This window comes from Cnephaeus nilssonii (genome assembly GCF_951640355.1).
Source record: "Cnephaeus nilssonii genome assembly, chromosome: 13".
Taxonomy (NCBI): domain Eukaryota; kingdom Metazoa; phylum Chordata; class Mammalia; order Chiroptera; family Vespertilionidae; genus Cnephaeus; species Cnephaeus nilssonii.
The window spans coordinates 20,644,167-20,657,886 of NC_137084.1; the positions used below are offsets into that span (position 1 = coordinate 20,644,167).

General features: G+C 40.9%; 1 pseudogene across 1 annotated transcript; it reads right to left on the reverse strand.

The window, feature by feature from the left end:
• Positions 1–13,425: 13,425 nt before the first annotated feature.
• Positions 13,426–13,720, reverse strand: LOC307108794 (small ribosomal subunit protein eS27-like; annotated as a pseudogene). Its single transcript has one exon. The product of its transcript is annotated as a small ribosomal subunit protein eS27-like (transcript).

The window sequence follows — 13,720 nt, forward strand, 5'->3', positions numbered from 1 at the left end:
TTGCCTGCCTGCCTTCCTGATTGCCCCTAACCGCTCTGCCTGCCAGCCTGATCACCCCCTAACCACTCCCCTGCCAGCCCGATTAATGCCTAACTGCCCTCCCCTGATACCCCGGTCACCCCCAAATGCCCTCCCTTGCATATTCCCTCTTTATTAGATAGGGTTTTTTCTTTAGCATATTGGACAGTCCTAACTGGTTTGGCTCAGTGGATGGAGCATTGGCCTGCAGAATCAAGGGCCTCAGGTTCGATTCTGGTCAAGGGCATGTACCTTGGTTGGGGGCACATACCCAGTGGGGAGTGTGCAGGAGGCAGCTGATTGATGTTTCTCTCTCATAGATGTTTCTAGCTCTCTATCCCTTTCCCTTCCTCTCTGTAAAAAATCAATAAAATATATATTATAAAAAAGAAACATTTAAGATTCCTCCATATCTGCCTGGCTGGTGTGACTCAATGGTTGAGACCCCAGGCTGCCACCGCTGGAAGGGGATCGGGCCCTGGCCAGGCTGAGACCCCAGCCCAGGCTGCCGCCTCAGCCAGGCTGAGACCCCTGCCTAGGCTGCCATCTCAGCCTGGCTGGGGATAGCCCAGTGGGGGTGCACAGCTCAAGCCCAGGCTGCCTTCCCTGGCCTGAAGATAGCACAGTGGGGGTGCACCGCCCTGCCGGCCTGAGACCCCAGCCAAGGCTGCTGCCACTGGCTGGGTGATCATGCAGTGGGGGTGCCCAGCCCTGTAGGCATGAGACCCCGGCCCAGGCAGCCGCCGCTTGCCAGCGATGGCGCAGCTTGGGGGCGGGGCCCTGCCGGTCTGAGACCCCAGCCCAAGCCGCCGCCACTGGTGCCTCCCAGCCGGACACCCTGGACTGCCGCTGCTGGGTGGACTCCGCTGGGGTTAAGAGGACTGGGCACCACCATCTTGTGGCCATGGGCACCGCCATTTTTGTCGTGGAGTGACAGTTAATTTGCATATTACTCTTTTATTAAATAGGATGCCTTGTCATGTAATATGGAGGCTTTTTTTAAAATTTAAATTCTTTATTGTTTAAAGTATTAAATATGTCTCCCTTTCCTCCCAATGACCTCTCCCCAGCTGCTCCCACCCGCCAGCACATGCCCTTACCCCCCTACTCTCTTTGTCCATTGGTTATGCTTATATGCATGCATACAAATCCTTTGGTTGAACTCTCCCCCTCCCCTTCCTTCCCTCTGAGGTTGGATGGTCTGTTCAATGAGTAACAGGGAGTTTTAAACAGCAATCTGGCCCTCATCATAGAGTACTTGGCCTTGCAGGACCTGATGTTGCTATCTCAATAGCCTCTTTCATGAAGACAAGAGGGTTTTAGACAAGAGGGATACCCAGGTGGATATCCCCACAATCGGACAGCCATTTAAAGGGAGTGTTTGAATCTTTTAAATGATATGACTCAGAAACTGGTTCTCTGCCCAGAAGCTGCTATTACAAATGGAAGAGTAATGCCTTCATCATACCCAATGGAACCTAAGAAATTGAATTCTCCAGAAGAAACTACTTTTCAGACCCCAAATTCTAGCCATACGCCTTGACCTTCATTGCTACCATTAGTAAAGACATCACTGATTTTCTCAAAATTACCTGCACCCGATGTTGCAAGTCCCAGTGGGTCCCCATTTGGCTCTAGTGTAATGAGTTGGATGGCTGGAACTTTTTATGTAAACACCTGTTATGGGTCACCTCATCGTTCTCAGCTAATAAGAAAAGGGTCAAGATCATGGACTTCTGTTTCTGATCAGCAAATGAATGAATTTTCTAGACAGCCCAGTGTGATTTATTATGGATTTAGAATAAATGTGAACAGATTAAGAATTTCTTGTCAAAATGGGTGCTGATAATGGATTTTTTCAGTACGCATCCAGAGGCCTCCATTCAGGCTGGGTCCCCCCCCCCCCCCCCAGATATTTGGGTGGGCATTAGAAGGTCTGTCTCACTTAGTAGCAGCAGCATTTATAGAAGATAGATTTGGTATTGTCCAGTTTACACTACCAGTAATTCCTATTGATGCTGCAAGGGTTAGTTTACAAGTACTCCAAGTTTCTTCATGATTCCAGTAAACCACCTCGGATTTCAGGAACCCTGTGGATGCTTCTTATAAAACATTAAGATTTGTATTTACAGCATCACTAAAAACTGCCATCTATCAAATAACTACTACATTTTGTGAACATCTGAATGTTGTTCAAGCATCTGCAGAAGATCAGCAGAGACTTCAACAGTTCTTGGAGTTCAGAGAATAGTTAGTATGCACTGTGTTCATTACACTGCTGACACAACTATAGATGGGACAGTAAATATTCGGCATTCTTGCATAAGAAGAAAATAGACTAATTTGATGCTTCCTTTGTCATGGTGGTTGCTTTGAAAAATGTACTTTAATGGGAGAAATCATGGAAAGAAATTCTCAACAGAATTACTGGAAATGGCCTTTTCTGTACCAGTTGCTTGTTGTGTGTGCAGTACAATAAAATCTTTCTTCAATTTCCCCCCCAAAATGGCTGAGATCATTATACTAGATTCTGGCCCCCATATCAGCCTTTGCTTAGAGAGTTCTGCCCTGAGAAAGTCTCCTTCTATCTGCGCAGAGCAGACACAGTTCACCTTTCCCTTTTTCAGACCCAGAGCCCAGGATTATCTTTTGTTTTGGAGCCCAGCTGGGCCAAACATTTGAGAGAAATACCTTAGAACTTAAGGAGGGGCCTACTTCTCCAAGCTGATCCTAGCAAAGAGTCTTTGGGCAGTGCTGAGCATCTCTTACATCAATGCTACCCTCCTCTTCTGATGCTCAGGTGGAAAGACTGGGAGGTTTGGGAGAATCACAGACAAATAAATTAAAATATAATCTCCAAAGTAAACTATGTTGTAAGGTGGTGAGATCTATCACCTGTTAACTTTTGTCTCCTTTCTTTTTTAAAAGTTTATTATTACAGGATATTTCACAGGACTCAACTGGGAGAAAACACGTCTGGTAAGTCATTTTTGTGACTTCTTTATAATTTAAAATTATCTACTTGCTTTAGCTCATCTTTGTGTATAAAGCCTTCAGGAATCTAAGGGTCTCTCAGGAAAATCTTTATACATCAAATTTGCAGTTCAAGTAATTCCTGTTTGTCAGCGTCACCATTAACCCTACATCCTTCTACTGGTTCCTCATTCTCTGGTCAACTAAACTGAAAGAATTGTTTATTAGAAACCATCCTCTAACTCAACAATTTTCAACCGGTGAGCCACAAAAAACTTTAAAACATGCAATACCTGACTATTTAGTCATGGGCACTGACCTCTTTCCCCTTAGGTTGTCAAATAAAAAAAACGACAACAGCCAACACAACAATACCCATCTGGTGTGAATCAAAATTATACCTATTATTTTGTCAGATTGGCAAAATACATTTTTTGGTGTACTGTAAAATTTCAGTAATTAGTTTCTTTGTGCAATGAGATGCAAAAGGTTAAAAACCACTGCTATACGTCAAGGGTGCTTAATTGGGAAAAAATTGTGGCCTCTCTCCCACCTTCACCTTTCCAGGGGCCTAAGTCAGTGTCTGACACATAGCTGGTACACACTAAGTATTTATTAAAATAGGTCAATAAATGCATACTAAAATTAGATGTCATCACTCTCATTTTTAAAGATACAAATTGAGATTCCACGAGATCAACTCTCTTGTATGAGGTCCTAGTTCACTAGACTGAGAATCAGGTCAAATCATAAGGCCAAGATAATTTCTACACACTATTTTGCTTATCTATTGTGAAAAGTGTTGCATCCGAATAAAATAAACATTTCCTTAAGTATTAACCATAGTGCATCCCTACTCCACCCATTCTCTTTCTTGGCTTCCTGGCTTATATTAAAGCAGATTGTCTTCTGACTTTGATGAATCAGGATTTAAGTTAATCAAGCCTTTTGAGCAGACTGACCTGATGGAGCAGTTCATCCTGGAGGGGTATCTGGAAAGATAAATGCATTAAGAATTTCTTACAAGGTATTTTTGGTTTGGTTTGATTTTTCAATTATTATTTTTAAAAAACTTTTCCAGAGGCAAGAAATCATGGCCCTGAATGTGATCAGTTCTTTGGCTGCAGTGACTGGGATCACTCTCACCATTATCAGCTTTCAATATCAGCACCACTACTGCAAGATGCCTTCCCTCGAAGGAATATGTGTTATAGGTAGAGTCCTTTACAATGTAAGTGATCTCATTCTCCACAATGAATCTGTATAATTTTATCTGAGCTATAGTAACGATGCATCAATTCATTAGTTTTTATCTCAGTAATTGATGTTGTATCTACATTTGAACTGAATGTTGAGAACCATATTGTGATTTAACAGCCACAGTGTTTGGATTTGAAATCCTGGTTTTGTCACTTATAAGCTTGTGACCTTGGCCTAACATTTTGTCTTCTCTGAGCCTCAGTTTTCCTCATGTGGAAAATGAAGACCATAGGATGCCTACCTCATCGGGTTGTTGAGAGGATTACTTACATTATAATACTAGCTGGTATATTGTTGTCAATAGGTTCTAGCTATTACCATTAGGGTTGTCATGGATTGGATTAAAATTTACCTTTTCAGCATTAATAAGGAACAGAATGATCTAAAATGTTTACTCAATACTAAAAACAAAACACAGTGGGAGAAGGTGTTTAAGTCACTTAGTAAAGTATGCTAATAATTTTAGAAATAATTTTATATAAATGTAGCAATGTTATTCATTAAAGCAGATGAGAGGTATCTTTACTAGGAAATATTACTGTAGGTGTAATTTTATGTATTTATCTAAAAAGCATTCAATGAAATTATTTTTATGCATGTCAATAATTCCAAAAGGCATTTCCTTCTACTTCCCCAAGCAAATCCTGGGGTTTTATTTTATTTCTACCAGCCACATCTTAATGGCTTTGATCCTATATAGTTAATGAGATTTGACCCATTTGGGTGGAAGTGAAATCATGAGAAACTGTCTCCCACAATGAAGAAGGAAAGGAAATAGAGTTATCAGTTATTCAATGTGAGATCTTATTTAATTCTCATAATCACTCATTAAAGGGAGTCTCAGGGTGTTCTTTCTCACTCTATTCTCCTGCCACTTTCTGAAATTCCTTATTGTGTCAAGTACGCACTGCCCCAGGACCATAAGATCAGCTTTTTCTTGCTTCAAATCTTTCCCAGCCTAGTACCTACCTTTTTGCACCTACTCATTGAACTCCTCCTCATTCTTTAATTTCAGTATAAACATCACTTTTTAAAGGAGGTCCTTCCTGATTGCACCTCTACCCTCAATGCAGACCTGGTCGGATCTCCCGTGATAACTATGCACAGTTCCCAATACTTTTTCATAGCACTTAACACAATTTAGTAAATAATTACCTAATTACTTGTTACTGTCTACTTTCCTTACTATGACAAAGTTCCACAAAGACCAAAACCAGATATCTCATTCAACAGCTGAAGCCAGTGAATTCACAGTAGGTACTTCACACCTATTGGTTTACCAACAAATGGGTTATATCCAAGCTTTTGAATATGTTGAAGAAAAATCAAGATTCATATAGACTCAGTCACTGTCCAAGGTTAAGTGTAACCTTGGACCCAATTGAACCCCACTGTTTCTGTTTCCAGTGTCTAAGCCTTTTGAACACCATGCTATTCCATGCTGCTTCTTGATCTAAACATTACCTCAAAGCAGAGTGTGCAAAATAGCAATCATCAGACTATATTCAGGCTGAAGATATGTTCTAGTTGATTTACACAAGTAAATAAATTAACTGTAAAATTTCACATAAAAATACGTATATCAGGCTTCCCTGGGAAAGAAAAATGACAAGGCAACATGGAAACCATATTCCTATATGGTAACTATTGCCTGGAACTGAGTAATGTATGAATCCTAGAAATACCTTTACTCTCTACCATCTCCCCTCCTGTATCACTCTTTTAAGATGGTTGCCTGCCTCTATATGCATTGGAGTTAGTTCCTCCTGCTTATCAGGAAGATGTAAGATGAAAACTGTTCAATCACTGATGGCACATATAAAATATGAGTTTTGCTTTACTTGGTCATACAGTGTAAGTGGTCCTTGGCTTAGATCTTTAAAATGGAATAGCTTTCATCCCAAATGCCATTTATTTATCCTCATTTTTTTTGCAGGGAATTTTGTCGGTCTTACTGATCCTCAGCATAGCAGAGCTCAGCATCTCTGTGACTATAGCCTCCTTCAGAAGCAAGTGCTGGACCAAGTCAAATGAGGTGTGTACAATGTTGTTATGAGAATGGTTCCCATTGAAACACTCCAAGGTGATATTTGGTCTATCAGTGTGCAGAGCAATGTTCTCAGATGCTGAACTAAAACTTTCCACTTTAGGAAAAGCTTAAAACGGAAGGCCCACTTCACCTTTTCAGACAACTATGCTTCATTTTCTTGCTCTATCTGCTATCCCCAGTCATTCCAACATAGCTTCTTACATGCCTGACAAAGTATATGAAAGACCAAGACTTAATGGGAACTCATATGACTGTAGCATGAGGAACTTATACTTAGGCCATAAGGGTGTGTGAGGTAATTCCCTCATCAGAGATAAAGCAGAATAATTTAACAGTGATACTAATCTATATATATAAAAGCCTAAGTGACTGTCGCTACTGAAACAACCGAATGGACGACCAAACAGGCTGCATGGGGCGACCAGGCCGGCAGGGGGGTTAGTGAGGGACGACCAAACAACTGAACAAGCAGGTTGCGTGGGGTGACTAGGCCAGCAGGGGAGTTCTGGGAGCAGTGAGGGGCAACCAGGCTGGCGGGGCAGGGGGGGAAGTTGGGGGTGACCAGGCCAGCAGGGGGGAGGGGGATGTTCAATGGGGGTCAGGCAGGCAGGCAGGTGAACAGTTAGGAGCCAGTGGTCCCGGATTGTGAGAGGGATGTCCAACTGCTGGTTTAGGCTGAATCCCCAGGATCGGGCCTAAACTGGCAGTTGGACATCCCCCAAGGGGTCCTGGATTGGAGAGGGTACAGGCTGGGCTGAGGGGTCCCCTCCGCCTGTGCACAAATTTCATGCACCGGGCCTCTAGAAATCTATAATAATCATTAGAGCTTATACTTACTGAACACTCTGTCAGTTATTGTTATAATCGCTTAGCACCAACTTACTCAATCTTAAGAAAACTATTATAACACCTTTATTTTACATATAAAAGAACTAAAGCACAAAGAGTCACCTCTCCAGAGTCCTATAACATCATGCTTCGGACTCAAGTAATGTGATTTCAGAGAGTGCTCCCTCAATCCCAGATCATAATTTCAGGCCCTGTTTTAGGTGGTCTCCACCCCCGCTTTTTTTACATCAACTTTAAGTATGCCATTGAAGGAATTTTGACAAATTGTATATACCTGTTTAGCTAACATCACAATCAAGATGTAGAGTATTTCTGTGACCCAAAAAGTTTTCCTGGAATCTCTTTTTCAGTTAAATAGTCTCAAACTTCATACACTTGGAATTTTAAATAAGTACTCTTTGTATCTGGCTTTTTTCACTCAGTAACATGTTTTAAGATTCATCTATGCCATTGCATGTATCAATAGTTTTTATTGATTTTCTTTTTTAGGGGAGAGAGAGAGGGAGAGAGAGAGAGAGGGAGAGAGAGAGAGAGAGAGAGAGAGAGAGAGAGAAACATTGGCTGCATTCTACACACTCCCTACCAGGAATTGAACCAGCAACCCCTTGGTGTACTGGACGACGCCCAACCAATTGAGCCACAGTAGCTAAGGCTAGTTTGATCCTTTTATGTAAGGATATACCACAATCTGTTTACCCATTTACTTTTTTAAAGGCATTTGAGTTACTGTCTTTGTGTGAACATATGTTTTCATGTCCCTTGGTGTGTTGTATCTAGGATTTGATTGCTAGGTCATATGGCAAGTCGATGTTTATTAAGAAAATGCCAAACATTTCTTCAAACTGACTATACCATTTTGCATTCTTACCAGCAATATATGAAAGGTGCAGTTGCTCCATATAATCAGCAACATTTGGAATTTTCAATTATATTAAAATAATATAGCCATTCTAGTGATTATGTAGTGTGCATAGCTTTAATTTGCATTTTTCTGATGAAAAAAGATGAGACTATTTCTATGTGCTTATTGTTAATTTGTATATCTTTTTTTGAGATGTGTCTGTTCAAATATTTAGTCAACTTTTTTTTAAATTTAAATTTTATTTTTTAATTTAAATTCTTTATTGTTGAAAGTATTACATATGTCACCTCCCCCCACCTCTTTGAGCTCCCCCCAGCCACTCCCATCACCCAGCACATGGCCTCACTCCCCTACTGTCTGTGTCCATAGATTATGCTTATATGCAAGTATATAAGTCCTTATATGCATGTATATAAGATCTCTTACCCACCCTGCTCCCCTGAACTTCCCTCAGAGGTTGGACAATCTGTTCGATGCTTCTATGTTTCTGGATTTATTTTTATTCATAAGTTTATGTTGTTCATACTAAATAAATCAGTGAGATCATATGATATTTATCTTTCTTCAACTGGCTTATTTCACTTAGCATAATGCTCTCCATGTCGATCCATGCTGTTGAAAATGGTAAGAGTTCTTTTTTTTTTTTTTTTTTTTACAGCAGATTTGTATTCCATTGTGTAGATATACCACCATTTTTTAATCCACTCATCTGCTAATGGGCACTTAGGCTGTTTCCAAATCTTAGGTATTGTAAATTGTGCTACTATGAACATAGGTGTGCATATATCCTTTCTGATTGGTGTGTGGTGGGGTGTTTCTCTCTTTTCCTTGTCCATCACGGAAAAGGAAACAGTCCGGTTACTGAGTGGAGGAGCTGGGGATTAAGAAATTAAAGAAAGAAAGAGAGCAAGATGCAGAAATAGAATTATAAAGCTGGGAGCTAGGTGGGCCGCCATTCTCTCTGATGGAGAGGCAGCGAGCACACAGAGCCACGCAGCAGGTTTATTTTATAGGATCAAAGCAGCTTATTTGCATTCTTAAGTAGGCCCTGGCATTACTGGATTTACATATATAGACCCGTCCCTGCCGACACTTGGACAAAGGTTAAGTCAGAACTGAATAACACCCAGCGCCTTCTTAGGGGAGGGGTGTGTAACCGGGGACACGACTCGGCCAGTGCCTCAGGCTCAGCTGACAATTTAAAGAAATATCCATGTGCCTTCCCAGGGGGCCCTCTACAGATTGGTGTTTCTGATTTCTTGGAATATAGTCCTAGAAGTGGCATTGATTAGTGGGTCAAATGGGAGTTCCATTTTTAATTTTTTGAGGAAACTCCATACTGTTTTCCACAGTGGCTAAACTAGTCTGCATTCCCACCAGCAGTGCATGAGAGTTCCTTTTTTTCCACATCCTCATCAGCACTTGTCGTTTGTTGATTTGTTGATGATAGCCATTCTGACAAGTGTGAGATGATACCCACATTGTCATTTTGATTTGCATCTCGCAGATGATTAGTGACTTTGAGCATGTTTTCATATGTCTCTTGGCCTTCTGTATGTCCACTTTCAAAAAGTGTCTATTTAGGCTTCTTTGCCCATTATTTTTAATTTAATAAATCTTTATTGTTCAGATAATTACAATTGTTTCTCCCTTTTCCCCCCATAGCTCCCCTCCACCTGGTTCCCACCCCACCCTCTGCCCTTACGTACCCCCACTGTCCTCATCCATAGGTGTACGATTTTTGTCCAGGCTCTTCCCGTAACGCCCCCCCCCCCCACTTCCCCCTGGGAATTATCAATCCACTCTCATTCTATGCCTCTGATTCTATTATATTCACCAGTTTATTCTGTTCATAAGATTTTTAATTCACTTGATTTTTAGATTCACTTGTTGATAGATATGTATTTGTGTTCATAATTTTTATCTTTACTTTTTTCTTCTTCTTCCTCTTCTTAAAGAATACCTTTCAGCATTTCATATAATACTAGTTTGGTGGTGATGAACTCCTTTAGCTTTTTCTTATCTGTGAAGCTCTTTATCTGACCTTCAATTCTGAATGATAACTTTGCTGGGTAGAGTAATCTTGGTTGTAGGTTCTTGCTATTCATCACTTTGAATATTTCTTGCCACTCCCGTCTGGCCTGTATAGTTTCTGTTGAGAAATCAGCTGAAAATCGTATGGGTGCTCCCTTGTAGGTAATTAACTGTTTTTCTCTTGCTGCTTTTAATATTCTCTCTTTGTCTTTTGCTCTTGGCATTTTAATTATGATGTGTCTTGGTGTGGTCCTCTTTGGATTCCTTTTGTTTGGGGTTCTGTGCGTTTCCTGGGCTTGTAAGTCTATTTCTTTCACCAGGTGGGGGAAGTTTTCAGTCATTATTACTCCAAATAGGTTTTCAGTATCTTGCTCTCTCTCTCTTCTTCCGGCACCCCCATAATTCTGATGTTGGTATGCTTGAAGTTTTCCCAGATACTTCTTACACTATCTTCAACTTTTTGGATTCTTTTTTCTTTTTGCTTTCCTGGTTAAGTTTTTTTTGCTTCTTTGTATTTCAAATCTTTGACTTGCTTCTTGTGTTCCTCTAGTCTGCTGTTGGGTCTCTGTATAATATTTTTTATTTCAGTCAGTGTATGTTTAATTTCTAGTTAGTCCTTTTTCATATCCTTGAGGGTCTCATTAAATTTATCAGCCTTTTCTAGGAAATTCTTGAAAAACCTTATAACCGTGGTTTTGAACTCTATATCCATTTGTTTGTTTTCCTCCATTTCTTTCATTTGTGATCTGTTTCTTTGTCTCCGCATTTTTGCTACTTCCCTGAGTTGGTAGGGTGGCTTTGTGTGCTAGGTGTCCTATATGGTCCAGTGGGTCGTTCTCCCAGTTACCTGAGGTGGACACTCTTGGTGCACCCCTTTGTGGACTGTGTGTACAGCCTTGTTGTAGTTAAGTCTTGATTGTTGTTGGTGTCACTGGGTGGAATTGACCTCCAGGCCAATTGGCTGTGGGGACCCGCTGTGTCTATAATGGAAGAACTGCTGTGCTGGAGACACACTTATGGGGCAGGACTTGTTTCAGTGGGGCTTTGGTGCTCACTGAGTCTGCCTCTTGAATGTGTCTCTTATGGATGTAAGTAGTTGAAATCTGGTGTCATCTCACACTGACCACTAGATACACTAGCTTCTGGATCTCCAATGGGGTGCAGGTCAGCTACTGTCTGAGGCCACCCAGCAGGAGCTACAGCGACAACTACAGTTATCTCCTCTTTGCTTGGGGTTTGGAGGTTTGGAGCTGTCTGACCAGAGCTTCAGTTTGTTAGGTTAAGCTGCGATAGGGCAGTACATTTATATGCCAAAGCCGCTGCCTGTAGCTTGGGTGGGTTTGTAGATTGTGTGGGGTGGGATCTCAGGGAGTCAGTAGGCTAGGGCGTGGCAAACAGTGATGGCTGCCAGTCAGCCGTCTCTGAGTTTCCACGTTTCTAAGTCCCCGCGCCCCGTGCCCCAGCGCAGTAAATAATGATTGCTGGGCACACCTCTGCAAGAAAGTCACTGTCACTTTCCTACCCAATGGCAGACAGTCCATCTTCTCCCCATAGGAGTTTGGGTCCCCAGCGTCTCCCCAGAAACTGGAGTTCAGAGCAATCGGGAGCTTGTCTCCCTTTGGGTTGAAAAAAGCAGTGCACCCAGTCGCCCGCAGCCAGCCCAATTTGCACGCCTCCGTACCTCAGCTTTTCAGCGCTTATGCATGTCTCAATGCTCTTTTCTCCTTCCTTCTAGTTGTAGAACTTCTACTCAGCCAGCTTTGCCATGGTTCTGGGTGATAGACATTTTGTCTTTTAGTTGTAGTTTTGAAATTGTTGTGTGAAGCAGCAGTTTAGGTGTTTACCTATGTTGCCATCTTGGTTTCTCATTCTCTTTGCCCATTTTTTTATTTGATTGTTTATCTTTATTTTGTTAAGTTGTATAAATTCCCTATAAATTTTGGAGATTAAACCCTTATAGGATATAACATTAGCAAATATGTTCTCCCAAATGGGTTCTCTTGTTGTTTTGTTGATGGCTGCTTTTGCTGTGCAGAAGCTTTTTTTGATGTAGTCCCATTTGTTTATTTTCTCCTTCGTTGCCATTGTCGTAGCAGCTATATTGGTTAAGATATTGCTATGACATATGTGGATATTTTGCTGTCTATAGATTCTTCTAAGATTTTTATTGTTTCCCTTCTTATGCTTAAGTCCTTTATTGATTTTGAGGTTTTTTTTTTTTGTATGGTATAAGTTGGTGGTCTAGTTTCCTTTTTTTTTTTTTTTTAATGTATCTGTCCAGTTTTCCCAACACCATTTACTGAAGAGACTGTCTTGACTCCATTGTATGCTCTTGCCTCCTTTGTCAAATATTAATTGAGCATAATGGCTTGGGTCGATTTCTGGGTTCTCTGTTCTGTTCCATTGGTCTATATGTCTGTTCTTATGCCAGTACCAGGCAGTTTTGAGAACAGTGGCTTTGTAATACAGGTTGATATCTGGTATTGTGATCCCTTCAACTTTGTTCTTCTTTCTCAGGATTGCTGTGGCTATTCAGGGTCTTTTTTAATTCCATATGAATTTTTGGAGAGTTTGTTCTAGGTCTATGAAATATGTCGTTGGTATGTTCATGGGAATTGCATGAAGCTATTGATTGCTTTGGGTAGTATGGACATTTTAATGTTGATTCTATCAATCCATGAACACGGTATATTCTTCCATTTGTTTATGTCTTCCTCTATCTCTTTTTTTCTATGTCCTGTAGTTTTTTGAACACAAGTCTTTTACCTCCTTAGTTAAGTTCAGTCTAGTAACTTTTCGATGGTGTCTTTAGAGTTTTCTATGTAAAATATCATGTCATCTGTGAATAATGACTGTTTTACTTCTTCTTTTTCAATTTGGATACCTTTTTATTTTTTCTTCTTCTCTGATTGCTATGGCTAGCACTTTCAATGCTATGTTGAACATGAGTGGTGAAAGTGGGCATCCCTGTCTTATTCCTGTTCTTAGGGGAAGTGAGTTTAGTTTTTGCCCATTGAGTATGATGTTGGCTGTAGGTTTTTCATATAAGGCTTTTATTAATGTGAGTTATGGTCCCTATATTTCCACTTTGCTGAGAGTTTTGATCAGGAAAGGGTGTTGGATTTTGTCAAATGCTTTTTATGCATCAACTGATATGATTATGTGATTTTTGTCTCTCAGTTTGTTTATGTGATGTATAATGTTTATTGATTTGAGGATATTGTACCAACCTTGCATCCTTGGAATTAATCCTTCTTGATCATGGTGTATGATCTTTCTTCTTCTTCTCCTTTTCTCCTTCTCCTTCTCCTTCTCCTTCTCCTTCTCCTTCTCCTTCTCCTTCTCCTTCTCCTTCTCCTTCTCCTTCTCCTTCTCCTTCCCAAAATGTGTTTATTGGGATGGTTTCCCACTCATCTTGATTTGAGGTGCTTTTAGTGCTGCTTCCTTCTGAAGGAACATCCTTCTGTAAGCCTTGCTTGTCCTCATGTTGGCTGACAGAGAACAGTGGAGCAACCAACACACAAAACTACTGTTTGTGCATGACTGAAGAGAGTGGTGATTTTATAGCATCCTGGGCATTTTACATCCATGAAGTAGGATTTGGGGCTCTGCACCAGGTGCTTCTTCTTGTGTTTCCTCTCCTCCTCTTCTGGAGAGGGATGAAGGAGATCCTT